The 14,400-nt window shown below is 26.0% G+C and overlaps 1 protein-coding gene across 3 annotated transcripts in view; it reads right to left on the bottom strand.

Moving 5' to 3' along the window:
* Positions 1-12,295, bottom strand: part of LOC103569403 (myb-like protein I) — a 153,722-nt gene extending 141,427 nt beyond the window's left edge. For all 3 annotated transcript variants that reach the window (XM_053740525.1, XM_014439947.2, XM_014439946.2), the window contains exon 1: positions 12,089-12,295. The gene's annotated coding sequence lies outside the window, so the exon portion shown is untranslated. The remainder of the gene's footprint in view (positions 1-12,088) is intronic.
* Positions 12,296-14,400: the final 2,105 nt, after the last annotated feature.

A 14,400-nucleotide genomic window follows, 5' to 3' on the forward strand; every position in this document is an offset into this window, starting at 1 on the left:
TATAATCATCGATGACAGTAAAAACTAAACACATATTTTTATTTAACGATCAATAATATATTTAAATTGCCAATAAAAGTCACATAAACCCATTTTAGAGGTGATATTTTTTTACCTAGATATTAAATTTGAAAATTTTTTTTTTTACAACAATAAAAAAATTTTAAAAACCAACATTATTAACTTTTTAATAACGACATTAAAAAAAGTAATGATTAATAAAAAAAAAGTAATTTAACATTTATAAGTTTATGTTTTTCGACGGAAAAATAAAATTAAATCACCAACGGTAAAAGTATGTTGATAAAAAGTTAGAGACATGAAGTGTACCCATTCCCCTGACACTCTTACGAGCTACATGACTCTTGCATTACCTTTTCCTTTTATCGTCTGAGCTACTATACGTCGAACGAGATAAGCGACGTAAACGAAGAAAAGGAAATGCATATAGTAAACCAAAGGCCACATAGATGATGATGTGAGCACGTGCTGAATCTTTACTATACATTACTCTCTAACTCTCTAACAGTACTACTGAGTACAGTAAATATATATATAAATATATCTATATATAAATGAAAAGATCTCCAAGGGAAAAGTCAACAACCACGAAAGCCAAATAATGCAAGTGAATAATTAAAATAAATAAATACTTAACGTTACAATCAACCCGAGTAACTTTGAAATTACTAATCAGAGTGCACTGTGAGGAAAAATAACTTTTATAAAAAAATATTCAATCTTGATCTAAGAAATAATTCGGGTCAAAAATAAGACTTGATTTAGATTTGATTTACCCAGTTGCAATTTAGAGCCATTTTTTACAACACGCAGCGAAATTTTTCGTAAAAATTGCCCGAAAAGTTTGATACTGTGAGGACATGTGGTAAATATGTAAATTTTTACGATACACATTGTAAAATATACTACTCCATACCATGTAAATTAAATGCAATTTCTACTAACAATGTTGTAAAAATTTAGTTACTAATAATTACAGGATAAGTGTGAAAATTTATTGTCTATGCTAGAAAAATTACTATTTGAACTTTGAAAATCGTAACTGATACTTAGAAAATTTACGGCACGTATTATAAAATTTATTATTTGGAATATTAAAATTCCCCATATTGACATCTGGGCTCCGGGTTATAATTTCAAACACAAATTTAAAAAATTTATTTTTTCCGTGTGGCTTATAGGGAATTTTCCAAAGGTGGGGGTGGCCTAAGATCTTCGGCTGACATACCAGCAACTGTATTCGAAATATTTTGGAAATCTATTCATCCTGTAGATTTGCTACTGTCGAATTTTTATTTTCGTTGCGCGAGAAACGTTCCGATCTTCAGGTACATCTTACAGTACCAAACTTTATGGGTAATTTTTACTCAAAAATTGTCTGTGTGAAGACAAACTCGATCTATTTTTATGAAGATATGAAATACATTGAGTTTTCACCTTGGTTGAGACTTAACTGGCTTAAGAACTCACGATTTAAGACAAATAAGTTCAAACTAAGATGAAAAGAGTTCTAAAAGTTGACAAAAATTTAATTCAAGTCGAAAAAAATCTTTTCACGATTTTATTGAAAAATCGTCGGCAAATCGATAACTTCAAAAGACAATAAGGTGAAACGAGCCTAAATTAAATTTTGTTTTTGCCCCGCAAAATTTATCGAAAATTTTCCCTGAAGTTGTAACTGAAAAAATGACAATTTTTTTTTTTTAGCAATTATTTGAGAAAAGTTTTCTTACGATAAAATAAAATATTTTTGAAAAAAAGCAAATAAATTTTGCTATAATGATTTTAAATGTCTGTTGACAAAATAATGTTTTTAAATCATGTCAAAACATTTTTTTTTTTAAATATTACCTGAAAAGCCAAATAAAAATCACTCAGATTGATTGTAACTATTACATATTTAAATAATTAATTTTATGCATAACTAATAGCGATGTAGTTTTTTCTTCTTTCACTCATGTAATTTAAACATTATGTATATTTTATCTATTGAGCACATTTCCGTATGCTTAATTACATAAAGTGAATATATATCACGCAAACTATATTTATTTATGACAAAAAAAATATCAAGTAGATTTGAAATCAACCGTAACGAAGTTATTCAACCGAATCATTTTTTTCCAATTCTCATTTAAAGTTCACTTGCTATCTATTATTATTAATAATTTATATATTGTAATAAAAATATACAAATTTTTTTTATAACGATTTTAAAAAAACAGTTAACCGGTTTCATTGATATTACTAGTAGTTATGATAATAAAAAATGCTATTAGAATGATAATAATTCATTCTGACGTGTTAAAGTCATTAGGGTCATATAAAATATATCAATAGTTATAAACAAATGTATGTATAAAAAAAAAGTACTGTTATATAAGTTTTCAATAGTAATATAAGAAATGTAAATAAAAAAATAAATTTATGAGGTACTAAAAATGAAAAAAGTGAAAAATAGTAAAAAATAAAATTAATATAAAGAGTAAAAGAGAAAAATAATAAAGCAGCAATTAACTTTCACGTGAAGCCTGATAAAACTCGCGTAGATTCTGTTGGTGTGAGAAAGGTGCTTCGAAGGAATGTGGAACAAATTTACTGGCTGAAGCGATGAAAACTCCCGTTGCATTCTTCATGTCGATATTTTTTTTTGCCTTCAGGTTTTAAAATTCGAATGCTTTTGTTTTTAAATGTCCGAAATATAATTATCTGTTGTTTTACTTTAAGAATTTTAAATATTTAATTTTATCATTTTTGTAAATATTATTTAAAGGTACTGGTGTTATTATTATTATTATTACGAACGACCTACAATCACTACATAACTGCCCGATTATTACTGCCAAATTTATTGAATATGATTTGAATTTAACTGTTTATTAAAATCTCTACTCTAAAATTTACCTTAGAATCTTTTGTTTATTTTTATTATCAAAGAAAACATAGCATAGACTAAATTTTTTTTATACGCCTTAATTATATATATATATATATTAGGGTGACCCTAAAAATAAAAAATTGTTTTTTTTTTCTCGGAAACAAGTTCAAAAGCTCTTAAAATCGATCAGAAGATTATTTTTTTTATGAACTTGATATTAAAATGAAAATAATTAGAAAACAATGCGGAATTCGAAAAAACTTGGTAGATAATAATTTGTAGAAAATAAAAATGTCTACAAAAAAAGTCTTGAAATATTTTGTGATAAGTCTGATAATTTCGCCGGAAAAGTAAAAAGATCTAAAAATTTAATATAAATTCAACTTCAACCTCAAATAACTTTTGAACAAATAGATTTATCAAAAAATGATAAGAGACTTTTTTTGTCGAACATTTAATTCCCTAGAAAAATATGCCTGCTGATTTTTGCTAAGATGCATCGTTAGCTAGTTATAGAAATCAAAAGACGCAAAAAAAAAATTTTTCCATGTTATTCTTATGGAAAATAGAAAAGTGCAATGCGGAATTTCTTAATGATAATATTAAGAGCTCTAATTTTAACAGACGTCTTTTTATATCTAAATGAAACTTTTGAACCTGTTTCCGAGAAGGAAAAAACAATTTGTTATTTTTTGGATCACCTAAAAATAGTTATATATATTCAGTCAAATTAAGTGACAAAATAATTAAAATATTAATTTGTTTAAAGAAAATAAATACGGTCGTCTTTTTTCCCGCGTAATTTGAATGTAATTCGAATGATATAGATAAATTTATTTATCTCGATACTTGGCTATAAAAATGAGTTTAAACCATGAAAAGGCACCAATTCAAGTCAAGATGTTTTGAACGATATCAAATTTATTAACATTAACTAATTCTATCATATAGATATGGCTGGAACAAAATTTTCCTTATTCTCTTAACAATATAGATTATAATTATAATAATAATTACTATTATTATTATTATTATTAAATTGATTAAACGGTCGGGTAATGGCCTATAGTATACACTCGATTAAGTTCGATACATATTCAAATCGAAGCTCCTGATGCTTCGGAATGCTGTCCTGCCACCTCGTGCGCTCTGTTATAACGGTACCGAGTTGAATTTCCTGATGATATCCTACAGGCAAACTATATATAATATATACAACTGACCCATGTGTATTACACCTGTACACTATACTGTATAACGAGATATTATTATCCAAGTAGCGTGTAATAATTCATACAACATTATGATTAATATATAATTTAAGAAATTTATCTCATTGCAAATATCATTAAATTATTTCTTAATAAAATTTATTCATACATTTTAAATATATAATCCATTGTACACACGTGTTTTTGTTATATATGACCCCTTGAGTCGTGTACTGCATACACTTGTTATAACAAAGGAATTAAAATTTTTAAATACCGTTTTAATAATATCAAATAAAATATAACGAATTACGGAAAAAAATTAATTTATAATTGCGATAAATAAAATATTTTCAATAATCTTCGGAAATAAAAAAATTAATTTCGTATTTCAGTCGAAATTAAATTAAAAAAAAAAAAATATGATAAATTTGAACAAATAACGTTTTAGTTTATTTTATAATTTTGATATTTATGTAACGAAAATAAGTCATTAGTGAATTGATCAAATATTTGAGGATTGATCAGTAAACTGAAACTTTCAGAGTTTGAGAAAATAAAAAAAAAATAATGGGATGATTAGTTGAAGAAGTAGAGAAATTGTAACATTTCTTAAGCTCTAAATTTCATTTCACACAATTTAAAAATTTTTAATTGCGCAATTTAGTTAAGTATTGACCTAAAAAAACGGTGAGTTAAACTAAATTTCAAAGTATTAAGTATTGAAGAAATTATTATAATAATATGGTTGCTATCCTACGAAAATGATACGGATACCTATGAAACTCTATTAAATTCGAAAAAAAAAAGAGAGAAATTGTTTATTCTCAAAACTTGAACACGCTGAAACATGATTGAGCAATGATGTGTCATTAAAAAATTATTTAACCGTAAATTGTTTAATGAAATTTTATTTTTGTATATATAAGTATTCGTAAATAATACGAACATATTTCTGACGCAAAGTAATTTTTAAATTTACCGCTAGTAAATATACGAATAATCGTAAAAAAAATTTTTTATTTTCGAGGATATTTGTCATTTAAATTTAATCTAGTTCGTAAATTTTATAATCAGAAATTTCTCTCATAATTAAAAAAGTTCAATTATAACCTTCAATGTAAACAAGGTGTAATTAAATTGATAATATATGTTTCATGTAATCGATCAAGATATTTAATTAAATTTCAATTGAAAAAATTAAAAAAAAAAAATACAGTTCTAACTTTTAACTTCCCGCTATGAAAATCGAACATTTTCAAAAATCCGGGAAGTTATTGGCTCCGGTCCGATTTTCAAAAATCGAGTTTTCATCAGATCTTGACGTTTTGAGATGCTAGGAAGCTATTATAACCATTTTCAGATAGACATCCGGCCGCGCGCGCTTTTCCGCGTGTGTGTGTGTGTGTGTGTGTGTGTGTGTGTGTGTGTGTGTGTGTGTGTGTGTTTGACGATATCTTTGAAACGAATCAACCGATTTAAATGCTTTTGGTGACAATCGGAAGGATTCACTAAGACTTAGAACTGATCAGATTTTGGAGTCGATCGGTCGAGTAGTTTACAACTTTTACAAAAAATGAAAATAAAAAAAAAAAAATTTCCACGTTTTTGTTGCATAATTCGTAAGTCGCTCGGCTAATTTGTTTCTAAGTCTCACCAGAAGATGTGCAAATTAGTCGAATTTTTTTAAAGATATCGTCGGACAAAAATTACTTTTTTTCAGCGAAATGTAAATTTTTCTGGTCCAGCCGTTTTTTGATCTCGAAGAGCTCAAAAATTCACCAATAATAACGTTTTCGAGCTCTATGAGCTAATTAATTAATTAATTTATGGACTATGAAAAAAATTATCTTTAAAGTACAAAAAATAACTAAAATCAATGACGAAAATTAAAAACAATGTACACAGAAAAAAAAGTTATCTTGAGTCAAGAAAACATTTTGGAAGACAAACGATTTTAGGAACCAAGTCAAGAGTTTCTTGAGCCTAGAGAATTTGTTTTGGTTAAAAAAAATTCGTCTTGGTCGGAGGAGATTTCTACTTTATCTGAGAAAATTTAAGTTTCCAAAAAAATTTTCTTGAATCGAGAATATTTACCTTTAGTCAATAATTTTTTTTCTGTGTAAGAATTAAATATATAAATAAGTTAAAGTATAATCATATTTATATTTCATAATTTTCTATGATTTGAATTTATGACTAACTTTCATGTAATTAGAATTAAATTTTAAGAAAATTTTCAAACACTGTAATGACTGATAGTAGTTGACATGTACCCGCTGTATTACATACTTGTATTTAATTTAAATTTATTAAGAAATAACATAAATATTTATTCACGAGAAAATGTACATCAAAAGCACACCAAATAATTGAAAGTGATTTAATTAATTGACATCAATAAAATTAAATTAATAAAAATTTAATTACTGTATAGTCCAATCGATATGTAAGCACTTGTAGATTAAATAAAAACAATTATGTTTAATAAATAATTTAAATAAAATATTAAATAAATTCAAAGAGCTTTAAATAATTTAATTTTTTTTAATATAATCAGCATAGAAAATTTAAAAATATGTGCACAAAAAAAGGATTTCTTGGCGCAATAAATTTTTATTCGCCCCAAAAAAATTTTCACTTGCCCCAAAAAATTTTTTGCGTTATGTCAAAAACGAAAATTATCTTCGGGCAAAAAAAATTTTTTAAGCCAAGAAATTTTTTCTAGTCTTAAGAAAATTTTTGTTTTCACTTCATAATGCAAATATTTTCTCTCGCAAAGAAATCCGTCTTTTCTGTGTGCAAATTAAAGGAACTGATAAACAAAATAATAAATAAAATAAATGTGATAAATAAAATTATTTTATACAAAATAAATATAAATTAAGAGTAATTTAATTTGTATAGTTCTCTATCTCTATTTGTCTTATTTAGAATTTCATGGAAGATAAAAAAAAACTAGTAGTCGATTAGGACAAACGGACTCAATCGTCCTTCTCTGTGAACGAAATATTCTTAGCGCGCTATCTTACAAAGACATAACTCGACATTTACGAAATCCCACCTGTCGGAAGATGCTTTTCTATCTCCTTTTTAACCACTTTAACCTTCACTTCTATTCTTATCTCATCTCATATCGCATAAAGATAAACTCTCCTTATTCATCTCGTTCATATTTTTTTTACACCATAACTTGAGCTTTTTTTTATTTACATTGAAATTATCCAATCATAAATTTTTATTCACAAGTTTATTGCCCCGATCAATCACGATAATTCATACGATACTGATTATTTATAATTTTAATCTATTACATTTATTATTATTATATTGTAAAATTTCTTCACTAATAATGAATGATATATTTCAATAATAAATAAAAGAAAAATAAAGAAAAGAGCGGGGCACAACGGAACGCCTCAGTATGTAATTAATTCCTGTGGCTTTGTGTTGAATGCAATCTGTTTTATGTCAAATGTAATTGTCATTATTTTAAACAAATTATAATAAAAAACATTTTTTTCTGAGATGCAATGGAATTTCTCGAAAAAATTATTGAAATTTTTTTTTCTAATTTTAATTTCTCTGAATACGTTCATTTTATTATCATTTTATCACTAAGAAATTATACGCAGTTAGAATTTTCAAAAAATCGATTTTTTTTTTTGCATTTTTGGAATATACATATATTTTTTTAACAATTTGGAGCGAAAATTTAAGTAAAAAAAGAAAAAATTTTTTCAAATAGACGCCAGTTTGTCAAAAATCAAAATTTTTATTATTCCTTCATTCAATGCCTGCATTAATCTGTGCTTTAAAAGAATTCACTATATTTTTTTTTTATTTCAGATAATCCAAACCGCCGAAATGGAGATCACCGCCAAGCGCCTTTTTTTGGAGGTCGTTCGGGACATCATCTACAGAAGCGGTGCAAATCAATATTTTCACATGATCAACGCGCTATTATATTCTTAAAAGTAGACTCTATTTAAACTACCATCATTTGTAATTGATAAATAAAAACTTTCTATAAAAAATTCATAAAAAGACGTCTCTTTTGAGCCTCACAACTGCGTATAACCCCTAAAACAAATCTATAGATTATATATAATTATTTATAAAAAAAGTTTTAAAAAAAGAATTCTTTTTTTGATGCAAGATGAAGAAATTTTTTTCTTCTTGGATTTTTTAATTGACCTATTTTACCCCAAGTATTTTAATATCTACAATAAAGTATACAAAATAAAATTTTTGACTGAAAATAAATATATATTCAAATTCAAGAAAATTTTTGTAAAAACCTCAATTTTCACGGATAAAGTATAAATCTCTTTTGACCAAGACGAAAATTTTTAATTTGTTCCCGAAAACATTTGTCTTAAAAAATATTTTCTTGACTCAAGAACTTTTTTTTCTGTGTAGCAATAGTTGAATGATTTTTGTTAAAAATAGTTTATTGCGTGATAAAGGATGAAACAAGACAATTTCAGTCAAAGGTGAAGTTGATTGTCCGTTAAAGGCAAGGACTGATATTATCGCCCGAAGTCGTGAATTGTGTTTGATCCCATGCCATGCACTATATTTTTCATATTACCTGCATTGATATTGAGAGTTTTAATGTCTGGAGTCAGTAGAATTAGAATAATTTCTGATCAATAACACGGCAAAGAAATAATCCTGTATTTTTCACCATACTGCACCAAAAGTTTAAATTCCTGTCCAGTTTAGAGGGAAGAAAGCCGTTTTCTTCTTTAATGAGAAATCAAATGATAAAAATTAGCGCATGCGCCATTCTTCCCACAAACAGAAGCAAAAATTTAAACTTTCAGGTACAGATCGGGTAAAAAATCGTATACACACCCCGGAGGCAAGTAAAAAATCCCAATCCAAGTGTTAGCACCCTTGCCTTCGGCTTAAGTAGACAGTTATACACTCGGTTTAGGACCGTCCTACTTTCTTCTCTGTATAGTTGTGTAATATACTATTAAATATGCAAATATAAGTAATTTCACAAGAAAAACAATGACTTTTTATTAATTTAATAGTTTGTTTATTTGAAATTGATATTATTTTAAAAATTTTCCAGGTACAACTGTCAGTTTGGTTGGTTATTAGAATAACATAAATATTGAGAGATTTACAATAAATAGATGCAATTCTGAGAGAGATGAAATGAAGTCAGAAACTAATTTAGCGGGTAGAAACTAATGAGTTTCTTCCCTAGGGAAGAACCTGATCAGTTTCCACCCGTTAAATCATTGGTCTGAAATTGGCTTATGTCGACTGGTAAAACAGGCATTAAAACTCGCAGTTTCGATGCAAATGATATGAAAGCATTATTGTTTCAAACAAATTTATTAGGCGTTCTACCTTAGGGGTAATCTATCGCGCCCCAGACCTCTTATTTATTTCAAATGTAAATAAATATAAAAAAAAAAGTAATTTCTTTGAAAAAAAAATAAATAAATAAAATTTCAGAATACATTAACGTTCCGTCAGTCACAAGTGAAAACGGAACTTCACAATCAGACACAACTTCAATCATTGAACTGTTGGTATTTTGATTGAAAATAGTATTATATAAATTTACCATTGCACACAGAATTCTCGTTTTTCACTCGGGTTAAAAAATTTCTTTGATGAATCACAAGGTAAAAAACGAGGAAAATAGAAAATTTCAGAGTACAAAAAAAAAGTTAATAGAATCAAAAATATAAATGCAGTTCTATCAGATGAATGCACATAGTCGATTTGCCCGAGCAAGTTCAAAGTCTATTTAGCAATAAATAATTGACTAAAGCTATAACAATATAAAATAAACAGAAATTAAACCGAGATCACACTGCTACAGAAAGAGAAGATGATAAAGAACATGAAGATCGGGTTAGAGAAATGAAATTACAGTATCCCTTCCGGCGTGTCCGTTTATCACGTTCGTTTTGATTTCAGAAGCGACGAGTGGTTCACACAGCCACAAGCCAGACTATTGCATTTTTATATGTGTACTAACCCTTTATTTTTTATTTTTTATTCTTAAGAGGGATAAGTATTCGAGGATTCAAATACGTAAAATTTTCGTTTTTTTTTAATGATGTTCAAAGTAAATAAAAAAAATTTTCATTTTTTGCGGGTGAAATGGGGTAGCCCCAAAAAAGATGAAAAGAAAATTTCTGGATAACAAATAAATTTGATTAAGTTAAATTTTGTGAGTAATTTATATATAGAAAAAGTTTTAATAGTTTTTATCATAAAACGAAAGTCAGTAACATTTTTCAACTGACACTTCCGATTTTTGAAAACGCTTAACTTTCTGCTCTAAATTGTTAATTTTTTATTGATTATCAACTTCAAAGTAAAAGATTTAAGTTTTTTTTAATTCCAAAGAAGATATTTTTAAAAACGCAATTATATATTGCTTAAAGTAGTAGATTAAAAAATTATTCAAAGTTAGTTAAATTTAAAAATTTAAAAAGTTGTAAATATTTTCAAGTTATTTTCAATTATTGAAATACATCTGAAGTAATTTGACACAGTTTTTTTATTGTAAATCAATAAGAAAAAAAAATTAAATTGATTTCATACTATTTTTTTACAAAAACAAAATTTTTCGAAAACGGTGAAAAAAAATTCAAAAAAATGCTCTATTATATTTACGAAAGTGATTTTGGAATGTGTTGTTCCCTATCCCCTATATATTTATACATATATATAATAACCGCTGTATCTAATCGTTAAACTGATTGATGTAAACATAAACTCCAAGTTTATTCACGATTTGAAATTACTTTTTTCATGACCTTCAAGTATTTTTTTTTTTTAATAAAATCAATTTTGTTTTTTCGATCCTACATCCTATTGTCCGTAAAAATAATTTTAAGTAAAGAAATATTCTTGATAAACAAATTTACTGAATTGATAACTATATCAATTGTAAAAAAACATTCCATCCCAAAATTTTGTTCCCACAAAATATGAATTTTTTTTTTTTAAATTCAATTGATTAAAAAAATATTAAATCAAGAGATCAAAATTTTTGATTGTCTTTCTACTCAATGTAATTGTTTTTTATCATAAACACTAAATATGAGACAAATTGGATAAAATAATGAGTCATATATTTTATTTCCAATTAGATAAATGATAAGATTTAATCTCGCATTAAAAGAAATATTTATATTTAGCACAGATGATTTTTAAAAATTTATTCATCACAGATTTAATATTTTATTTCAAAATATATATGTATATATTATACTGGTATATATGAAAAGATCATATGTCTCGGTATGAAATTTAATGAGATGCACTCGAGTCAGATAAAATTTCGATCAAAACAACTTTAACTTTGCTGACAGATCAAACATTTTTTTCAGTAAATTCAAATTTTTTTTTCACTCTCTAGTTTTTTAACTCAAATACTACCAGCCAATTACCACAAACTCTTTTGATATACATTTATATCTTATTTATGTTATAAATAATTGAATAAGTTCGTTTATGCATTAACTCTAAGTAAATAAATTATATTTAATTTTTCAGTTACTCATTAGAAAGTAAAACGAGAATTTAAATTTAAATAAAAAACGATGATTTTTTTTTCAATAAATTTAAAACAAATGTTAAGAGAGATAAAAGTTTGATTGGTAGAAAAAGATGTTGCAGAGGCAACTGTGGTCAAACGATTCAGCCAAGTACTTGTTCAAAAGTTTTTAAATAATCATAACTCTCGACTACAACCGCATACAATTATTTCCCGGGTGAAATTGCAGCTGTGGTAATTTCGATCGTTTTCGACAAAACCATTATTTCTGTCACTAAATTCACAGGGTAAATTTTTTTTTTTAAACAAAAGTGAGAATAAAAAATAATTCAAACTTTTAAATACAAAAAAAAATTTGAATGAACTTCAACTGTCACACATACAACACAACTTTTAATAATAACTACTTATGTATCATATTTATTTTTAAAAACTCACCACTGTATTATTTTTCAGATGTCAATCACTTTTTTATGCAAACAAAAAAATTATTATTATTTAAATTTTTAAATGATTAATTTTTAGTGATGATAAAAACAACAAGTAAATTTTATTTGTTTGTAAGAGTTTTTAAAAATGTGAGCACACACGATAAAACTTTGAATTGAATAGATGGAGAGAGTCTGAGACTACCTTCCATCGAGAGGCGCGCGAAGCGACTGAGCCACTAAAGTCCCCACTGTACACAGAAAATCCCGAGGTAGTTTAACTGCTGGTCGGCGCACCCGTTCTCATGGACCTCTGATTCCAGGTCGATCATTCACTAATGTTATTTAACTTTATTTCATTTATTTATTTTTTTACTTTCCGCTGTGAAAATATAAAACTTTTAAAAATAAATAATGTAATTAAATTCACTGGGATTTTTATAAAATTTACTTTTTTAATAATTTATCACATTTTTCACATCATGGATTATAGAATGTGACAATTTAAAAATATACAATAATAGAAATTTAACATATTTGAGGTGGAGTTTTTCAAGTGTAAATTTTTTAACTAATAAAGTTTTTGAATTTAAACAAAATGGTAGAGTTTAGTCAAGCATAAAGAAACTTCTGAGATGATACTAGAAAATTTTTGTGTCAAGATTTTTAGGGTTAGTTTTTTAAACGGGGTTTATTTTAATCCAGGTTTTAATTATTATTGCTGGTATATCTCTATATGTTATTAATGTATAGGTAAACTAGCAATAATATTTTAAATCCAGATAAAAATAAACCAGGTTTCTAAAACTAACCCTCAATATTAATAGAAAATTATTTGAAAATATACACAGTTAAGAATTTTATGATTCTAAAGTTAGCCGACGTTTAATAATTTTTGGATTTTTAATGACGATCATTTATAAAAAAAAAAAGTATTTAAAAAAATTACACCTATAATTTTTTGAAATTCCTACATGTGTATATTTTTTATTTTTGTTTTTTAATTCAAACTGTTAAAAAAAAAAATCTTAAAATTGTTAATTGTCTGCTAACTTTAGGATCATAGAAACTTTGTGTATTTGTGTTAAAAAATTATTCTATTAAATTTGTTGTGTTAATTTTTAACACAGAAACCTGTTAATTAAACACAAACCGTTGTGTTATTTTACTTCAACTAATTTTTTATGTTAAATGATTAGAAAATCTGGACTGTAATACATTTCTCGTATTATTCGAAAATTAATAGAAAATTTGTGTTGTTTAGTTAAACACTTCCGCACGTTTCTTCATTATGATAGCCAAGCAAAGCATTGTAGCAGCATTGTCTGCAGGAAAATTTGGATTACAATTGATTTACAATTAAATATAATCATAGATAACCTAAATCTTTTTATGTTCAGGTTCAATGATTTTTTACTCTCATTTTAGAGGAAGATAATTCGTAGCTCTGTTTTTTATAAAAATCACAGAAAATCGAACTGATTGTTTGCTAAATAGACATAAGTTGTACTAAGGTTAGATCAGTATACTTGAGCTGGTTAGGTTATGTGATTATATTTATTAGTTAATTTTAACACAAGAAGTCTGTTAAATTTACACAAATTTTCTGTAAAAATAACAGAGTTTATGTGTTCAATTATTTAACATAAAATTTATGTTAAAGATCAACACCAATGCAATGTGTAAACCGTTTGCAACAGACGATTTGTGTCAAATTTAACGCAAAATTTTTAACTGTGTACACAGAGAGTTTAAAGTCTCATATTAATTTTTTTAATTTATTTTCTATTAATATTTAATTTATCAATTTAAAGATTATGAAAATAACAGCTATCCTCTGATTACACTATCGTCAAAAATTATGAATTTAAATTTACTACACTAAACTAGTAATATTTGAACTACACTTCATATAAATCGTAATGGCAAATACTTAGCTTATAAGCTTAATTAATTAATTAAGGGCCAGTTTTTCAAACCGGGTTTATTTTTATTCTGGGTTCAAATTGTTATTGCTGGTATATCTATATATTATTAATTTAAACCCGGATATAAATAAACTCGGTTTGAACTGGCCTTAAGGTGACACTGTGTAGAATTTATCAGGATCCTGAATAGACAATTAATAATTAAAAAATTTTTTTTTTTTTTATAAATCAATTTCAAAAAAAGAAAAATTAAAAATATGCACATCTAGAAAATTTAAAAAGCCATAGGTGCAAATTTCGAAATATTTTTTCTTTATAATTTATCAGCTTCAAAAAAATTCCAATGATTATTAGAGATATCAGCTTACTTCAGTATCATAATTTATTTTACACA

The sequence above is a fragment of the Microplitis demolitor genome, chromosome 7 (genome assembly GCF_026212275.2).
Source record: "Microplitis demolitor isolate Queensland-Clemson2020A chromosome 7, iyMicDemo2.1a, whole genome shotgun sequence".
In the NCBI taxonomy this organism is placed as follows: domain Eukaryota; kingdom Metazoa; phylum Arthropoda; class Insecta; order Hymenoptera; family Braconidae; genus Microplitis; species Microplitis demolitor.